The 17,432-nt window shown below is 34.0% G+C and overlaps 1 protein-coding gene across 2 annotated transcripts in view; it reads left to right on the forward strand.

The window, feature by feature from the left end:
* The window catches only part of LOC136822830 (uncharacterized), a 94,146-nt gene that overhangs the window by 45,191 nt on the left and 31,523 nt on the right, over positions 1-17,432 (forward strand). For both annotated transcript variants that reach the window (XM_067079141.1, XM_067079142.1), the window contains 2 exons: positions 8,703-8,861; positions 9,518-9,620. The gene's annotated coding sequence lies outside the window, so the exon portion shown is untranslated. The remainder of the gene's footprint in view (positions 1-8,702; positions 8,862-9,517; positions 9,621-17,432) is intronic.

A 17,432-nucleotide genomic window follows, 5' to 3' on the forward strand; every position in this document is an offset into this window, starting at 1 on the left:
AAGCTTTTTATATCTGGTACGGTGAATAAGAATATTTAAGCGATTTTATAGCGATTTTACCGACGAAGAGGAAAACTTCGGGTATTTTTGTGAAAATCTGGTACGGCAGCCGCCGTACCTGCCGTAGCCGTTGCGTCGTGCCTGATATTACAGGGGGGGTCAACATCCTGATACAAGACCCATAGCCGGGTGGTGGTGTCTTTTTTTTCTTTAAAAGTCTGAAAAGTCAAGTTGGTATTGATGGGGGTGGGTCCCCCTTTTTTAGAAAAAAAGAGTTATCCTCAGTTGGTATTGATACCAAAATAGGGGAATTGGTATCTCTTTTTTTAAATAATATGATTCAGAAAGTTGGTATCCATATCAAAATGACTGCAAAACTTTCCTAATTTTTGCTCTTATAGCTAGAAAATACCCCGGGGTACATATCAGTCTAAACAGGTTTCAATTGGATTTGTTTTAGCCTTTGAGTATAATGACTGTAAATGAGTAATAAGTATAAATGACTTTGAAGTTTGTTTATTTTGGACTTTTTCGATATTTTCAAGTTTTATTTTTGATCAAGCCTGAAGCAAAAACATTTTTTCTGTGATAGCATTTGGTAATGAGTGAATCTATTCTGTTCAAAAATTATGTACTAATGTTGTGCGCAGATATGTAATTTCTGCGCATATATGTAATTATTTTGCGCAGAAATGTAATTTCTGCGCAAATATGTAATTATTTTGCGCAACTATGTAATTTCGAGCTGCGCAGATAAGTAATTAAATTTCTGCGCAGATATGTAAAACACGATCTTTAAAATCAATGGTACCCCCTTGATAGATTTTACCATTACTTTTACCTTTTTAAGACTTAAGTATTTTAGCTATTATTATATACCTGTAGGCAAAAACAGCCATTGAATAATTCCTGATATACCATGGCTATTATACCACGGTAGAATTTTTTTTCAAATTTTGCTTTCAAAGTTTGATTTTTTTTGTCGTTTTTGTTGTTATATCAAAGAAATTCATTAAAATAAATCTATTGTCAATTTCATGAACACATTTTATGACTAAAAGTAATTAAGAAAATCTTTAAAAAAGAAAAACATTCGAACGTTCGATTATGGGAGTGTTTTATGTGAAACGTTCGACTATTGACAAAATTAATGTTTTGTTTTTGCCTCTAGGTATATAATAAAACATATATTCAATAGGTTTTCGTTGGTTATTGGATTTATTAACCCTCGGTGATGTATATTCAACTCGGCTCCGCCTCGTTGAATATTACATCACCTTGGGTTAATAAATCTCAATAACCAACTTTTACCCATTGAATATCTGCTTATTATTATATACCTGTAGGCAAAAACAGCCATTGAATAATTCCTGATATACCATGGCTATTATACCACGGTAGAATTTTTTTTTCAAATTTTGCTTTCAAAGTTTGAGTTTTTTTGTTGCTCTTGTTGTTATCAAAGAAATTCATTAAAATAAATCTATTGTCAATTTCATAAACAAATTTTATGACTTAAAGTAATTAAGAAAATCATTAAGAAAGAAAAACATTCGAACGTTCGATTATGGGAGTGTTTTAAGTGAAACGTTTAGCTATTGACATAATTAATGTTTTATTTTTGCCTCTAGGTATATAATAAAACATATATTCAATAGGTTTTCGTTGGTTATTGGATTTATTAACCCTCGGTGATGTATATTCAACTCGGCTTCGCCTCGTTGAATATTACATCACCTCGGGTTAATAAATCTCAATAACCAACTTTTACCCATTGAATATCTGCTTAATATCTATCAAATACAAGAAGTAATATCTTCTAAGCATCAACTTTATAAGAAAAATATCCATAACTTTTGAATGGAATAGAATAGGGCCTTAAATGAAAATAATTATTTTTCGTTTAAGCATCATGATCTATAACTATTCAACCAGTAAGTTTTAACTTTCGGTGATTGGTTCTTTCAAAGCAAACATGGAATAGCGCCTAAAATGGATATGACTATTTTTAGTGTAAGCATCATCTTTATAAGAATCAAAGCAATAACTCTTGATAGACGGCCATATACCTTTCGGAAATTAGTTTTTACAAAGTAAACAAGGAACGGCACATAATATAAGCATATTCATTTTTCTTATAAGCATATACTTTATAAGAATCAAATCAATAACTCTTGATAGACGGTGATATACCCTTCGGTAATTAGTTCTTACAAAGTAAACAAGGAAAGGCGTATAATATTATGAGCATAGTAATTCTTCCCATAAGCAACTACTTTATAAGAATCAAATCAATAACTCTTGATAGACTGTGATATACCCTTCGGTTGTTAGTTTTTACAAAGTAAATAAGGGATGGCGCATTATCTGTGCATATTTATTTTTCTTATAAGCACCTATTTTATAAGAATCAAATCGATAGCTTTTCATAGATGGTCATATACCTTTCAGTATTTAGTTCTTACAAAGTAAACAAGGAAAGGCGTATAATATTATGAGCATAGTAATTCTTCCTATAAGCAACTACTTTATAAGAATCAAATAACTCTTGGTAGAATGGTATATACCCTCGAATAAACACCCCTCCTGAAAGTCTTAAAATTAAAAAGACGCCCATGGCGTTTATTTGAAAAAATACGGTAGTTATTACAAAGTTAACAAGGGAGAACATGTTAAGAATATCTTAGGCTGAAAAAAAAAAAAATAAATAAGAGTATCCAAACTCTTTAAAAAATGCGAACCCATCTAGAAAGGTATAAGTAAAAGATTCGGATTTTCTATTTATCTTATCGGTACAACATAATAAAAAAGTACAACACAATGAGATCTTCGATAAAACCTCGACTCAAGATCTCGCATCTATGTAAACTTTATTGATTTTGTAGATATGGATTGCATTTCTTTACATTACAGTGAGATAAAGTAAAATTCTATTGGTTGTCTCTACCTAAACTTGTTAATCCTGTGACAACCCCTCCATGGCATAATGACCAAAAATTAAAAGATTTGTTTGAGCATGCTAAAAATGCAGACAAAGCAATACTTTCCAAAGCAAGGAAGAAAATCCGACTCAGAGCACGATATCTTAAGAATCAACACTTTAAAGCCGAAGCCGATAAAATCAGCGATCTCGCAATTAATCGCAAATTACAAAAGCTGTTCCAACGTGCTAAAAAGCAATCTTCTACTCTTAAACCGATCTCCAGCGCATGCCCAACTGAGAACTTACTTAAACACTTTCGATCGCATTTTAATCCGTTAGACCCATCGAAATCATACACTCCTGAAGAATTAAACAACAACTTACCGCGATTTATCCCTGAATTACAACGTATATCCCAATCAATACAAATAAATGACGAACCACCGAATTTGGACGAAATCGATCTACAATTGAAGAAACTCAAATCAAACAAAGCCTCAAAGGATGTCCAACCCGACTTATTAAATAAATTGTCGCACCCCATAATGCTCCAAGTTATTCATAGAATGTCCAATAGACTTTGGAATGATATTGATGTGCCCTCTGCATGGGGAAATTCCCGTCTACAAACCTTATGGAAAGGTAAAGGATCGAAGAAAGACCCTCAAAAATACCGTGGTTTGAGTATCGGCTCTACCGTGTGCAAATTGATGGTTAACATAGTTCTCGAAAGATTGCGTCCTTGGTACGAATCCCAAATCGCAGACGAGCAAAATGGATTTCGTAAGTTTTTATTTGACGTCAGTTAGTCAACACGCATTTTGTGTAGTTCTTCAAAAATGGTTGAAATTTAGCAAAATCAAAAACATGAACGAAAAAACCGACAAAAAGCAAGAAAAACAACCATTTGAAGAAGCTAAACAAAACCAAACATGCACTCTCACCTCCTGCTCAGATGACGATGACCAAAACCGTCTAAAATGCCGAAAATGCCACCGCATGGTACACTACGAGTGCACACAATTACCGCTTTATCAGCTGCAAATTTTTGCCAACACTTATAACGAACAATATCTATGTCAGAATTGCGTGCGGATAACACGATCTCTAATGAGTAAAATAGGTGAGAACTCGTATCATATGATGCAGAGGGAGATTGAGAAGAAGGACGACGTCATTAAAAAGCTCAACAACCAGCTAGCCAAGAACCGCAGCCTTAAGAACGATATCGAAAACATCTTAAACAATAAGATGGCTGACTTTGAAATAAAAACCAAGCAGATTATAAAAGAAAGAATAAAAGCAGACGACGAATTACATAGAAAAATCATCAGAAAAAACATACGCTGAAATAACTAAGAAACACAAGGATAATATCAAATCAGCAGTGAGAGAACACCAACAAGAAAACAAGAATGAAGACAGAGACATCGAATCAAGAAAACGAAATATTATTATACATGGAATGGTGGAATTAGAGTAGATAACAAAGAGGAACAACAGGAACAAGACAAATAGATATTGAAGGTATACTAGGTAACATTGGCGTCCAAGATATCAAACCGTCCCACCATCATCGCATTGGACAAAACAGAAAAGGGCTTCATTGGGCGTCCAATCAAGTTGATCTTAAAAAGTATAGAGGAAAAAGAACGGATAATGCAAAATCTGCATAAGCTGAAACGATTCAATGAAATTGGTGGCTTTAGCATTACAGACGACTTCACCATCAACGAAAGAAAAATTATTAAAGATATGTGCCAAAAGGCGAATAAAATGAATTTAAAAAATAATGATTTCGTTTGGCATGTAAGAGGAAGCCCTAGAACAAACCTTCGCCTAGTTCGAAAACCTAGAACAAAGACCAAAACAACGTCTTCTCTGTCCATATCTTCTGACGACTGGACGACAGATGAAGAATTAGACAATTTATAAATCTAAAATTATTTCGTAGAGGTCGATAGACCTGTGAAATATAATTCTATGAATAAAAAAGTAAGGATAGAGGTACGGCAGATGGCATCTATACAATTAAGAGAATTCAACAAATTTCAAATCGAAAACAACAACCACTATACCTGATGTTCGTTGATCTTACAGCTGCTTTTGATCACATCCCTAGAAAGTGGTTATTTGATTCTATTCGACTAAGATTCACAGATGGAAGCTGTCCACGAATGTTCCCAATTCTTGAAAAACTCTATTCGAACACCTCATTAACCTTTGATGACGCAAATGTATCCTTCAAAACTTCGTCAGGCGTTAGACAAGGAGGACCTGAAAGTCCTTTTTTATTTAACCTCTTTATCGATTATGTAATGCGTGTCTTTATGGAGAAAGCAACCGATATAGATTTCTTCGAACACAAGTATCGAATTAACCCCCGAAGTATCAAACGCAATCAGCGTTATCAATTGAGAAATCGTAACATTAAGTTAAATGGAAATGCGATACTCCCATGGTGTGGTTATGCGGATGACATTGTGCTATTCTTAACAAATCTCCGCAGTCTGGATTCAGCAGCAGATCTTTTAAATTCGACATTTAATAGATTCGGGTTGACCATAAACAAAGGTAAAACAGAAACAATGATCCTTAACCACAACTTTGCTGATGATGAATACCCAAAATCCATTATCTCAATCGATAATACCACACTTAAAAATGTTCGTGAATTCAAGTATCTCGGAAGTATGATCAATTGTGAAGAACCTAATACAGGAAATACTGAAATCAACCACCGAATCATGCTAGCCACGTCCAAATTCTCAGAATTATCCAATCTTTTACAGAACTTTGGGATGAATCTCAAGACACGAATCAAATTCCTCAACAGCTATGTACGCAGCAGGCTCACTTATTCGTGCCAAAATTGGAACCTATCGCAAGCCCAACAAGATCGCCTCGATACAACGTACAGAAAGTTTCTGCGCAGAATGGTACGTAATGGCCAGAAACATGTCGACGAGAAAAACAACGATTATCGTATGCTCATTAGCAATAATCGACTCCGTGCAATATGTCATGTGAAAGATGTTAGTGAGTTTATCAAATTGCAACAACGTAATTATATGGCCCATATCTTACGCATGGATATTGGAAGAAGCTCGAAAATGCTAACTTTCTGTTATCCTATCCAGATCGCTTCGGGCACTATTTTAACCTAGGAATAGGAAATAGTAAAATTTATATATATATAAAACATGGACTAATTTATGATAAAAAAACTTCCTTTTCCTTTTCATGGTTCTACGAGCAAAGTCATTATATTTGATTGAATTATCCAATGAAATAGAGTGGGGTTATTGAAGGTGTGATTCTCGCTCGAACTTAAATTCTGAAGAATGTTATATATTTCAGGAATATTTTGACACTGATTGTTAAAGATATTTAAAAAAATTACATGCCTTTTTTATTTTCCCCCTATAAATTAAACCAAGGCAAAATATTCAACTTTAAGCCATCTAAAAGGAGAGAAATTTTTTTTTTCTAAGTGGAATCAGCATTCTGCAACGGCTCTATCGAAAGAAATAGAGAATTTTCCTAAATCTAACATTAGTTTATAAGAAGTTTCAGAGATTTGATTTATCAAACAATAGCTAACAAATATTGTTTAAAAGTTATGAATTGTGTTCTTATAAAATTTTGCTTATAAGAAAAATAAATGTTTCTCTTTTAGGCACAATCCTATATTTGCTTTGAAAGACCGATCACCGAAAGCTAATAATCATTGGTTTGTTATGAATTGTGTTCTTATCAAGTTGATGCTTATAAGAAAAATTAATGTTGTTTTGTTTGGAGAATTATGAATTGTGTTCTTATCAAGTTGATGCTTATAAGAAAAACAAAAATTTCCTTTAGCCCCAGTCCCCTCGTTTGCTTATACAACCAATCGCCGAAAAAACTTTTTCTTCTTGCAATTTTTTCTAGCTTGCAATATGGCTTTTGAAAGAACCAAACGCTAAAGGCTAATATCTGTTGGTTTAAGAGTTATGAATCGTGTTCTTATAAAGTTGATGCTTAAAAGAAAAATAAATTTTTCTAGCTTAAACACAATCCTATATATGCTTTGAAAGAACCAAACGCCAAAAGCTAATAATCATTGGTTTAAGAGTTATGAATTGTGTTCTTATAAATTTGATGCTTATAAGAAAAATACATTTTTCTAACTTAAGCACAATCCTATATTTGCTTTGAAAGAACCAAACGCCAAAAGCTAATATCTATTGGTTTAAGAGTTATGAATTGTGTTCTTATAAAGTTGATGCTTATAAGTCATTTAGCACTGTCCCCTAGTTGCTTTGATAGAACCAACCGCCGAAAGCCAATATCACTTTGATAAAAAGATATTGACTTGTTTCTTATAAAGATGATGCTTATAAGAAAAACAACAATCGCCAAATGTCTGTCATAGTCCAAGAACAATGCGATTAAATACTTTGAAAAATTAATGTTAAAATCGAGTCAGTTTTTCAAAATAAATAAAGTAAGTCCAAAAGGTCGTGTTTTACATATCTGCGCAGAAATTTAATTACATATCTGCACAGCTCAAAATTACATAGTTGCGCAAAATAATTACATATTTGCGCAGAAATTACATATCTGCGCAAAATAATTACATATATGCGCAGAAATTACATATCTGCGCAAAAATTACATATCTGCACATAACAACTAATAATAGCTTCTCCTAGTTTTTTCACATCAATTATATTCAGATAATATTGATTCAATTGATTTTGCTAGCTTCATTGGGTTTGTTTTTATTATATTGTCAGTTTTCAGTCATTTTCTATTTTAGCATATGACATTTTTTGTGTTGTGTTGAAGAAAGAGTATTTCAAAAATGAGTTTTTTTGAAGTTTCTCTTAGTACCCTGTTTGTGTGGGAGGGGATGGGTCCCCTTTAAACAGCTTTAAACTCAAATTTGTTAGATTGGTATTGGTACTAAATTAGGGGGTGGGTCCCATGATATTTTGTCAAATTCAAAAAGTCATGTTGGTATCGATACCAAATTAAGGGGGTGGGTCCCCCCTTTTTCTGAAAATTATGATTTTCAAGCTGGTATCGATACCAAAATAAGGGGGCAGGTCCCCCCTTTTTCTGAAAATTATGATTTTCAAGTTGGTATCGATACCAATTTTGGGGTGGTGGTGTTAACTTAGCTCAAAAGGTCAAAAGTCAGTTTTTTTGGGCTATGGGTTGGTATTATAAATGTTGACCCCCCCCCCCTGCATATTAAGGTTTTGCGGGCTCGCAAAATTGAATACCCTGAGTAACTTCACTAGACTTTTGTAAAACATTTTTTGAAAATTTATTTCCCCATTCGTAACCAAAGTCTAACAGGGAGAAAATCTCAAATTTTATTACAATTTTATATAACATCTTTAACCTAACAGAGGACGAACATCTCAACCTAAAAATAAAAGCCTTTTCAAGGAACCTTAGAGAGTGACTGTGTTTATTCTTCCCCCTTTTCATGGAAAGTTTTTCCTATAGTGTACTATACTCTACTTTCTACACGTTTTTTTATAAGAACAGACTATATAAGAATATAAAGTCTTTGATGGCCACAATATTAAGAACAAGTTAAGAACATAAGGCTTTACCATGGACTTTGCATGAAAATAGTCACAAAATGGTGGGATTAAGAAAATTTTAAGACAATTCTGAGGTTTAAAATTCAAAAAGTTACGAACATTCGAAGGTTTCAAAATTTTGAATGCTCTTATTAAAAAATGTTCAATCCAAATTTTTATTTTTTCCATGTCTTTTTTAGGCTGACAACAATGTTAATGAAGGAAGATCGCAGCGGTAAATTTTCTCACCATGAAACAGAAAATGAACATTTCTATCGAATGAAAATGATCAATAAAAAATGTGACATCAACCCTATGCCCTATAGTTCCAGAGTTGTTCTCCCCCTCTGAAATGTAATGTATGTAAATTTTTCTATAGTTATATTGAATATAGAAACATCATTTTTTATTGCATTCTTTTTCTTACAACTGTCTTCATTAGGTCAACCTTCCCATGAGCTTCTACTAAGAAGATGATATTCAAACTCGGGAAAAGTTCGAGATTCAAGCAAACTTGATTAATCAACATATCATTGACGCTCTCTAATTCGATTTTCAAGGGGAAGTGGATTTTCATTGAATAATGGAGCATATCGAATAGTAGAATGTCGTTTATGCGAGTTACAGCTTCTTGTTGACGGTGACTTTCAATATTAGCGAGTTTCTGTATTCGAGATAAATCGAGGGGGACGGTATAAAGTCTCCAAAACCACCGTCCACTTTGCTCGACGACGGTAAAAACACCAAAATACCGTCGTCTGTTTAGGTGAGCAAATGCGATATAGAGCCGTACATCAACTATCGACTTTGTTTTATATCGATTTCACTTACCGTCGCCCTCGATATCCTCCGATACATAAACTCGGTATTATCAAATAATGGAGTGTTGCCGCTAAGGTTTTTTCCTCTAAGGTACTCAAATATAGAAAAGCGAAATTTAATAATAGCAATGTTCGATTCCGTTGTATTTCAAGTAGCGATATTGTTCCAAAATTCTTCAAATTCACTTCTTTAGAGCTTAAAACATTGATGCATGGGAGGTTTTTGAAGAACTTTGACATAAAGAGAACGAAGATGAGGAGGATTGGGTACAATAACGATACCATGATGAAGACGAGGTATGTAATTTTCTCTCTTCACAGAAACCCGGAGGCTGAGAAACTGACCAAGCAAAATCTTTAATCGGAGTTTTTTTGAAAATGGTGTACCTTATCGGCCAAAACTTAGTCGGCCTTAACAATTATTAGTCGGCCCTAATTTTAGTCACCTCGTCAAAATTTAGTCACTAAGGGCCGACTAATAATTAAGACCGACTTATTTGAGCCATTTCTAAATTTGCTCTAAGGTTAATCCGATATGAAAAGTGGATTAAGGAAAGCTTAATTATAAAGTTTTAATTTGGTCCAAATTTTTAGTCGACCCAAATTTTAGTCACCAAGCCAAAATTTAGTCACTTAGGGCCGACTAAGTTTTAGCCTATAAGGTAGTTTATCGAGAGTGCTACATCTACTGTTCTATCTATTGTCTCAGTGCTACGGTAAAAATTGATGACGTTTGGGAAATTCAAAAAAGTTATTGCCTTAAAACTTGAATAATTTATTCGGTATTCTAAAAAGGTCCAAAGTTTAGGCCGATCGACCTTGGATAATTCTCTCTATTAGCAACAGGAACTTATTACCAATCGACAGATGGGATGGCAAGTGTTCATTTTGGCAACTGTTTGCTTTGTGATAAATATTTTCTTTTGTGAAGGGAATTATTATGAGGTTATCGTGAAGTACTTATGGGTAAAAGTCTAAAAGTTCGCTCAAAAATAAAACGCGCTAAAGCCGAATGAAATATAATTCCGAAGATAATATCCTTGGTAGGATTCGACGCCGTTATATCCTACTAAAGTCGCGCGACTCAGCGTGGTCCGCGTGGATTTCCCATAAATGCCGGATTGAAAGTAAAATTTACTGCAAGATTTTTAAAAATGTACCACTCCAAAACAAAGAAATCTCTAGATTCAATCCGTCATAAAAAATACGGCGCACATTTTAAAGGCTTCACTTTTTCTTGCCTTGGAAAGGTTGAAGATTTTCTTCTAGCCCTTCGAGCTTGTACTTCATTGGTAGAGCCTGTTTTTAGGTGACATTTATGTCAGTTAGGAGCAGACAGCTTGATTATTCCAAATTGGATTGTTTCCGTTATAGGTCTATTGCTGGAAATATAACAGTCTAAAAGTTTGACTTTTTCGAAAACAATTCTAAGAAAGAATACCTTTTCGCTAAAGGGTCGAGTGCATAATTACACCCCCTTCTCACAGACTCACTGGAACCCTTCCCACTGGAAAAATTGGCCAAAATATCGTCTCTGGTGGAAAATTATCCTCCAAGTTGGTCCCCACTGAAGATAATCAAATAAACCAATCCTCACTGCAAAATATTCACTATTTTTCCCATCCCCACTGAATTTTCTGACTTTAAAACAAAAGAATTGAAATCCACATTCATAAAATATACACGTTTTTTTTTTATAAGGAACCTTAACTTCGCTCTGAGCCTGGAGTTCCTTATTTTTACAGAGAATTTCAGCCTCAAAGTTCCTTATCGAGTTCCTTATTTACATAGCTGCTAAGTTTGGATAACCATCTCTTACTGTTCCTTAAAACTTGTTTTCTTATTCTCAGCCTGAGCAGTTCCTCTAAACAATTCCTTATTTTTTGGACCATTTTGAGCCTCGAGTTCCTTTAATGTGTTCCTTATATAAAAAAAAACGTGTATGTGAATATCAATTCCCATAAAGTTTCAGTCCGTTCTTTTTACCCCAACTGGCTGAAAAAATCCTACTGGGTCTGTGAGAAAGGGTCAAGTGAATAATCTGATGCATTTCATAACATATACTATCATTTTCGGAGACAAGTGTATATCACTCGTACTTCACAAGTGTGTATTAACCTAACCGAAATGATTAACCTAAATTTCCTGTTTGTAAACGGTAAAGTCACGGAAGGTATTAGGACGGTCTCAAATAACAGTTAAAAATAACTTTGACTAGGTGTCATAAAAATTTGATCCAAACGTTTCGCATTCATTTGAAATCAACAAAACATATACATTGCTAGGCAAATTTTGGGGAACATTTTTCTAAGATTTGCCCACAAAGATTTTCCCAAACCTTACACAACTACATGTCACACTTTGTTATAAGGATAACGTTTATAAGTACACTTAGGCTCAAATCGGAATAAATAAGCATAATTCTAAGCATACCTCCAAGCTGAAATACAAAAAAAATGTCCAGCTTTTCTAAAAAGCTTACCTTTTTAGGGTTACTTTTTTAAAAGCTGTTTTAGTTTTCTTGGACCAAAGATTTTCACCTGCGGTGCCAAATTTCAAAGAAAACTTTCATTCTTTGAGCCGAATCAATGTTCTGACTTAAGAATACAAAATTTTCTTGAACCCAAAGAAAATCAACAAATCGAATTACGGGAAATTCGGATCGAGGCTCAATGTGCTTAGCTAAAAAATCTAATTTTATGCTTATTTATATTCTAAGCATATGCTTATAAAAAAAGTGTTCTTTCACACCCTTACAGTTAAGATTCACTGAAACCTGAAAAAATCTACTAACCACTTATGGGCTATCTATGAGATTCCCCTTGGTCTGTAGGGTCTGGCCACTTAAGACTTTTTGATAGATTGGACGGTGTGTTGTTTTCTGTTTTTTTCGTTATATTTTCGAACGTTCAAACATTCGTCCGGCTATTGACAAGCAAGAATAAAAACAACATGGTTCACTAGTTAGCATGGTGGACTAGTAACCTAGACAGGGCAAGGACAGGACACAATTCTTATTATATGGGAAGCCCGATCCAGTCAAATAGTTAAAGATCAATGGTCTTTTCAAATATCTTTGAAACTATCCAATAATTGTAAGGTCAGACACACAGCTAGAGGGGCTGAGAGTCATGATTAAAATTTAATATCTATCTAAATTGGGAGATATCCTTTTGGCAAATCTTACCATCAATTTATCAAAGTCTTCTTTCATTCAAATTCATTGAGCAATAAACTTTAAATAAGGTGCTAAAATTGTAGAGATCTTTATACTTCATTAACGGAGATACTTTACGTGAATAGCTCAGAGATGTAGAACTTCTGGACAGCTTCTCGATTGTTTTTTTGGGTCCATGGCCAGCTGGCTCAGCTATCTTGTATGAATTGAGCGGAACGTTGGCAGGTGCGGGGAAACGAACCAGGATCTACTGGTTTTTGACGTCTTAGATCACTCGGCAATCGTTCCTATGACTGAATAATATGACTAAGCAGCTCAAACTTTCTTTGATTCCGAACTACCTTATTGGCCAAAACTTAGTCGGCCCTAATTTTATTCACCTCGTCAAAATTTAGTCACTAAGGGCCGACTAATAATTAAGACCAACTAAAAATTTTTCAATTATTATATATTCGTAAATTCTTTGTTAAAGTAATACCGATATGAAAAGTGGGTTAAGGAAAGCTTAATTATAGACTTTTAATTCGGCCCAAATTTTTAGTCGGCCCTAATTTTAGCCACCAAGTCAAAGTTTATTCACTTAGGGCCGACTAAGTTTTGGCCGATAAGGTATTGTTTTCTGGTGGTATATAAGTTAAGAGCCGATATAGTGGCTGGGATTCTGGGTAACTGTGTCATCTTAGGTACAATAGAGTTACCATTAGTCGAAATCTCATCATGCTCCACGTGTGTGTGTTCAAGTTAAGGTGACTTAACCTTAGTCGAAGTCTAAAAACTGTATTTCAAAACATTAGTGGTTACGGCAAATGAAAATATTGAAATAATGATGAAGTAGCAAAGTAGCGTAAGTCAAAATCTCATAATTCGAACAAATTGATATATGTTCCACGTGTGTTCGAGTTATGGAGACTCGACCTTAGTAAAAGTGTATTTCAAAACATTAGCGGTTACGACAAACAGAAAGATTGGGGATTTGATGAAGTAGTAGTAGAGTAGATATTTTGTTGAAAGATGTGCGCTAATTGTCTGTAATGTTTTTGAAGATGGATCACTTCTAACATGAAATGCCGATATGATGAAGTATAATATTTTTATATTTTAAACGAGTTTTAGTCAATGCTGGCCTTGCATTTATTTTGTTTTGTGAAAAATATGTAATAGATGTGTAATACAATGAAGTCTCCGTCACTCAAACACGCACGGGGAACATAAATTTGTTCGAGTTAAGGAAATTTCGAGTTATATGGGAGATTGGCTTATAAGACATTGATAACTGAAGGAACCAGAAAACTTGTTCGAGTTATTAAGACATTCGAATAATGAGGGGGGGGTCTAGAAGACTCCACTGAGAGAAAATCAAAACATGGTATCTAAACTTGCTTTTGAATAGTTAGTTAGTTAGGTGTGCAAATAAAGTTTTGTAGAAAAATAGCTTGTTTCCTACCGACTTATTGACCTTTTTTCTTGATCAATTTACGACAACTATGTACAATTTACAATCGAGTCTCTTTAACTCGAATAAGTTTTATGGTTCCATCAATGCCTCAAAAAAACTTTACTCGATAATTCGATTTTTTCCTTAACTGGAACAAATTTGTGTTCTCCGTGTGTGTTAAAATGATGGTGACTGTAATACAGTTTGTATTTTTCCGTTGGAAAGTAGAAAACCGATAAGGTATAACTGAAGGCTAGAATCAAAATTATTTCTTCCACGAGTTGCTCTGTTTGCGTGGTTTTCATACAAACGCTGGATTGGAAGTAACATTGGAAAGTAGAAAACGGAAACGCACGGGAGACATTATCGTGTTGTCAGTTAGACTGGTGATTTATGACTTATCTTACTTTCATATCAAGATTCTTAATGACCAATCAAAATTGATAATTACCTATTTCTATTCGAACCAGGATTTTCAATTTATAACGTAATTCGATTTAATTTTGTCTGCATTCCTTAAATTTCAACTAATTGATGAAAATTTTGGGAATAATATAATATTGGTCTTTAAAACAGTCCGCCAGATTTTAGTTGTTTTTGGAAGGTAAAAACAGTATGAAGCAATATTTTTATTTGAGAATAAGGGTTGCAAATCTGTTATTGATGTTTGTTTCTCATTTTTGTGATTATATCTTTCAATTCCAATTTGTCTTTTTCAGCCAGAAGTAGACTCTAGTCTATAAAGCTAGTAGCTTCTTTTTAGGTTTTGTTGAGGGAGCTTCCAATATTGTTTTTTGGGAATCATACCGTAGTTGCTTTTAACAAGAATATACCTTTTCGACCGTAGTCGTGCGGTCAGGCGCGTGTCACTTGATTATTTAATCATCCCCCTAAACTCGATCCAATCCTTTTTTGACACATTTTTCTATTGTCTATAGATGCGAAAAAAGGACTGAGATAATTTTAGTGGGGTAAAGCGGACAAAAAAGTGCCCGCGCGGCAACTGTCGAAAAGGTGTATGAGTATTTATTATGGCCAGGTGAGGATGTTTTAATATTTAGGCAGGGAAAGGGGATTCAAAATTTGTTATAAAGAGTGTTGATTTACGATAATTTTGGTAGTTTTGACACTCTCCGCCATCGTCTATTTTGATCTATTTTGATGCTTCAAAAACTACTTCAAAGGTTGAAGAAAAAGAAATTCGAGACTTTCACAAGACTTTTTAAGCAAAAAGGTCTGTTTGAATTCAGTATCTACAATCTCGCTCAAAATATATTGAGAATTTCGATTATTTCCTCTTTTTTAGCAATTTAAAATTGATAAATTTATTCGAATATTTCAATTCGGTTTATAGACTTCCAGGCTATATCCTGAGCCCTATTGGACCTGGACTTTCTTTTTGATCCTCAGATCCTAAAGTCGTAAGTTAAAAACCTACTCTTCCAACCTAATTTAGAGCGCTTCCAAATCGTTTGTGGTTGTAAGATTGCGTGGAAATTTCCTTTTTTTCTCAAATATTATGACTTTGATTGTAGTAGATGGGTCAAATCGAAAAAAGAGTATCACTTATTTCACTGTAACGATAATGTAAGTACATGATATACAGCAAAGCTTGATGAAAAAATTAACAGTAAAATCGTTAAAATAATGTACCAAGTTAAAATAATGTAACCTTCTTAATCTCCTTAGAAACAAATGCATATTACATGTTTTCTAAAGCCGACAAAAAAGGTGCTAAGACCTTAAAAACATGTTTTAGCAGTGGGAGGAATGGTAAATAATAAACTATCAAAAAAAAATCATGACAAAAGATGAAATCTGGGAAATTAGGAAAAAAATCCTTTAAAACTAAAAATATCGCAGTAAACACCAATTTTGAAAATCTATTTATTGACTTTTGATAAGGAAATGTTAATATCTGATCCAAGTTATAGGGCAATCCTGAGATTTACATATTCCCTTGACTTTTCATACTCCAAAGTTAGAAAATATCGGAAGGAAAAATCTATCGGTTTTGTTGTAACAGTATGCCCCTTGTGGAAGGGAAAGATTTAATTGTTATGGTAGTAAATTGATTAAAGGCCAGTCTCCACTTGCGCGCGCTGCGATCGCACTTTTTCGATCAAAGCTTCCACGCTATTGGTCAAAAGAAAAATGAAACCATTCCATTGGCGCGATCTGACGTAACGGCTGAAAAAAGTTGAAATGTGTTCATTATGACGTCATAATTTTCCAAGCTAAAAGGATTGAAGCCAAAAGGTGCGATCGCAGCGCGCAAGTGGAGATCGACCTTAAGAAGGAATAGAAGTGATGGAAAAAAGAAATTAATGATTTGTTTGGTTATTGTTTAACAACATGATCTCCAAACAGATTCTGATCACGCAGCGCTGGCATGTAAGTACTCTAAAGGTCATAACGCCGTAAGAGAATCTGCCCAGGTTGGTGCGCCGCTTCGATCTTTTTCATTCAGATTTGGGAAGAATTTTAGAAGAGCTTTTAAAGCGCTGTGATAATTGGCTAAAACAAAACAATCGCAAAATATTTTGAGGTGTGTAGCTCTTAAGCCTTTACAATTAATTTTGATTTAATTATGTTCGATGCTTTTCTATATACTTTGAAGTTATATCAGTCTAGTCTTGAGCTTATATTCTAAAAAGTCTGACTGAAAATTTAATAAAACGGAAGAAAAAGATAACAATTAAGAATGGATTTAGCATTGATAGAAATCACTGACAATACAGGAAAATCAATCTCTTTTTCTACTTTTGAAAGACAAGGATTACCTATGCCAAGATTAGGTTCTTAAAAGTAAAAATCTTTAAATTGGTCCAGCTAAAGCAAGGGTCGGTTCTGTTAATGAAGAAATTAAGTTAAACTACTGTCTCTAGATCTTATCTTAGTTACTGTGCACTAATTTGTCAGAGCATTTTAGTTAAATGGTGATCCCTATTAGAGCTAATCAACGCGCTTTTAATGCTATAAACATTTCGGACACGAAAAAGAAATTTCTCATACATTAGGTTAGACTCCCTCTAACTCGATTAGAAAATTTCATTTTTTCGAATTACAGAGAACTACAAAGTGTAGAAAGAGTTTATAAGTGCCTGGACGGGGAAAATATTCACACCGAGATTGAACGTTCCTGACTCGATGACGGTGCAAAGTTAATCAATTAAATATCTATAGTTCTTTAAAAAACGGCGCAAGTTTACTCTTTTTGGAGGAAATATTGGATATTTTGTCCGAGGGTAGTGAAAAATTTGCCTTGTTTTGCGGGCAAACTTTCTCTGATTAGGAGTGATTTTGAATGTCCGGGGGGTCAGCTGATGCTTGTCCGGGGGTCAAAATTCACAATATCTAGGAGGTAAATTTCCAAAAAATGTTATATCCTCCACCCCTCCACCATATTCAATTTTTTTCTTGAAGAACCCAATGTAACATTTACCAGCAAATTTCAAAAAAAAGAAAACGTTAGATTCAATCTCAAGTTTGAAAT

The sequence above is a fragment of the Clytia hemisphaerica genome, unplaced genomic scaffold (genome assembly GCF_902728285.1).
Source record: "Clytia hemisphaerica strain Z4C2 unplaced genomic scaffold, Clytia hemisphaerica genome assembly, whole genome shotgun sequence".
NCBI classification, from domain to species: Eukaryota; Metazoa; Cnidaria; class Hydrozoa; order Leptothecata; family Clytiidae; genus Clytia; species Clytia hemisphaerica.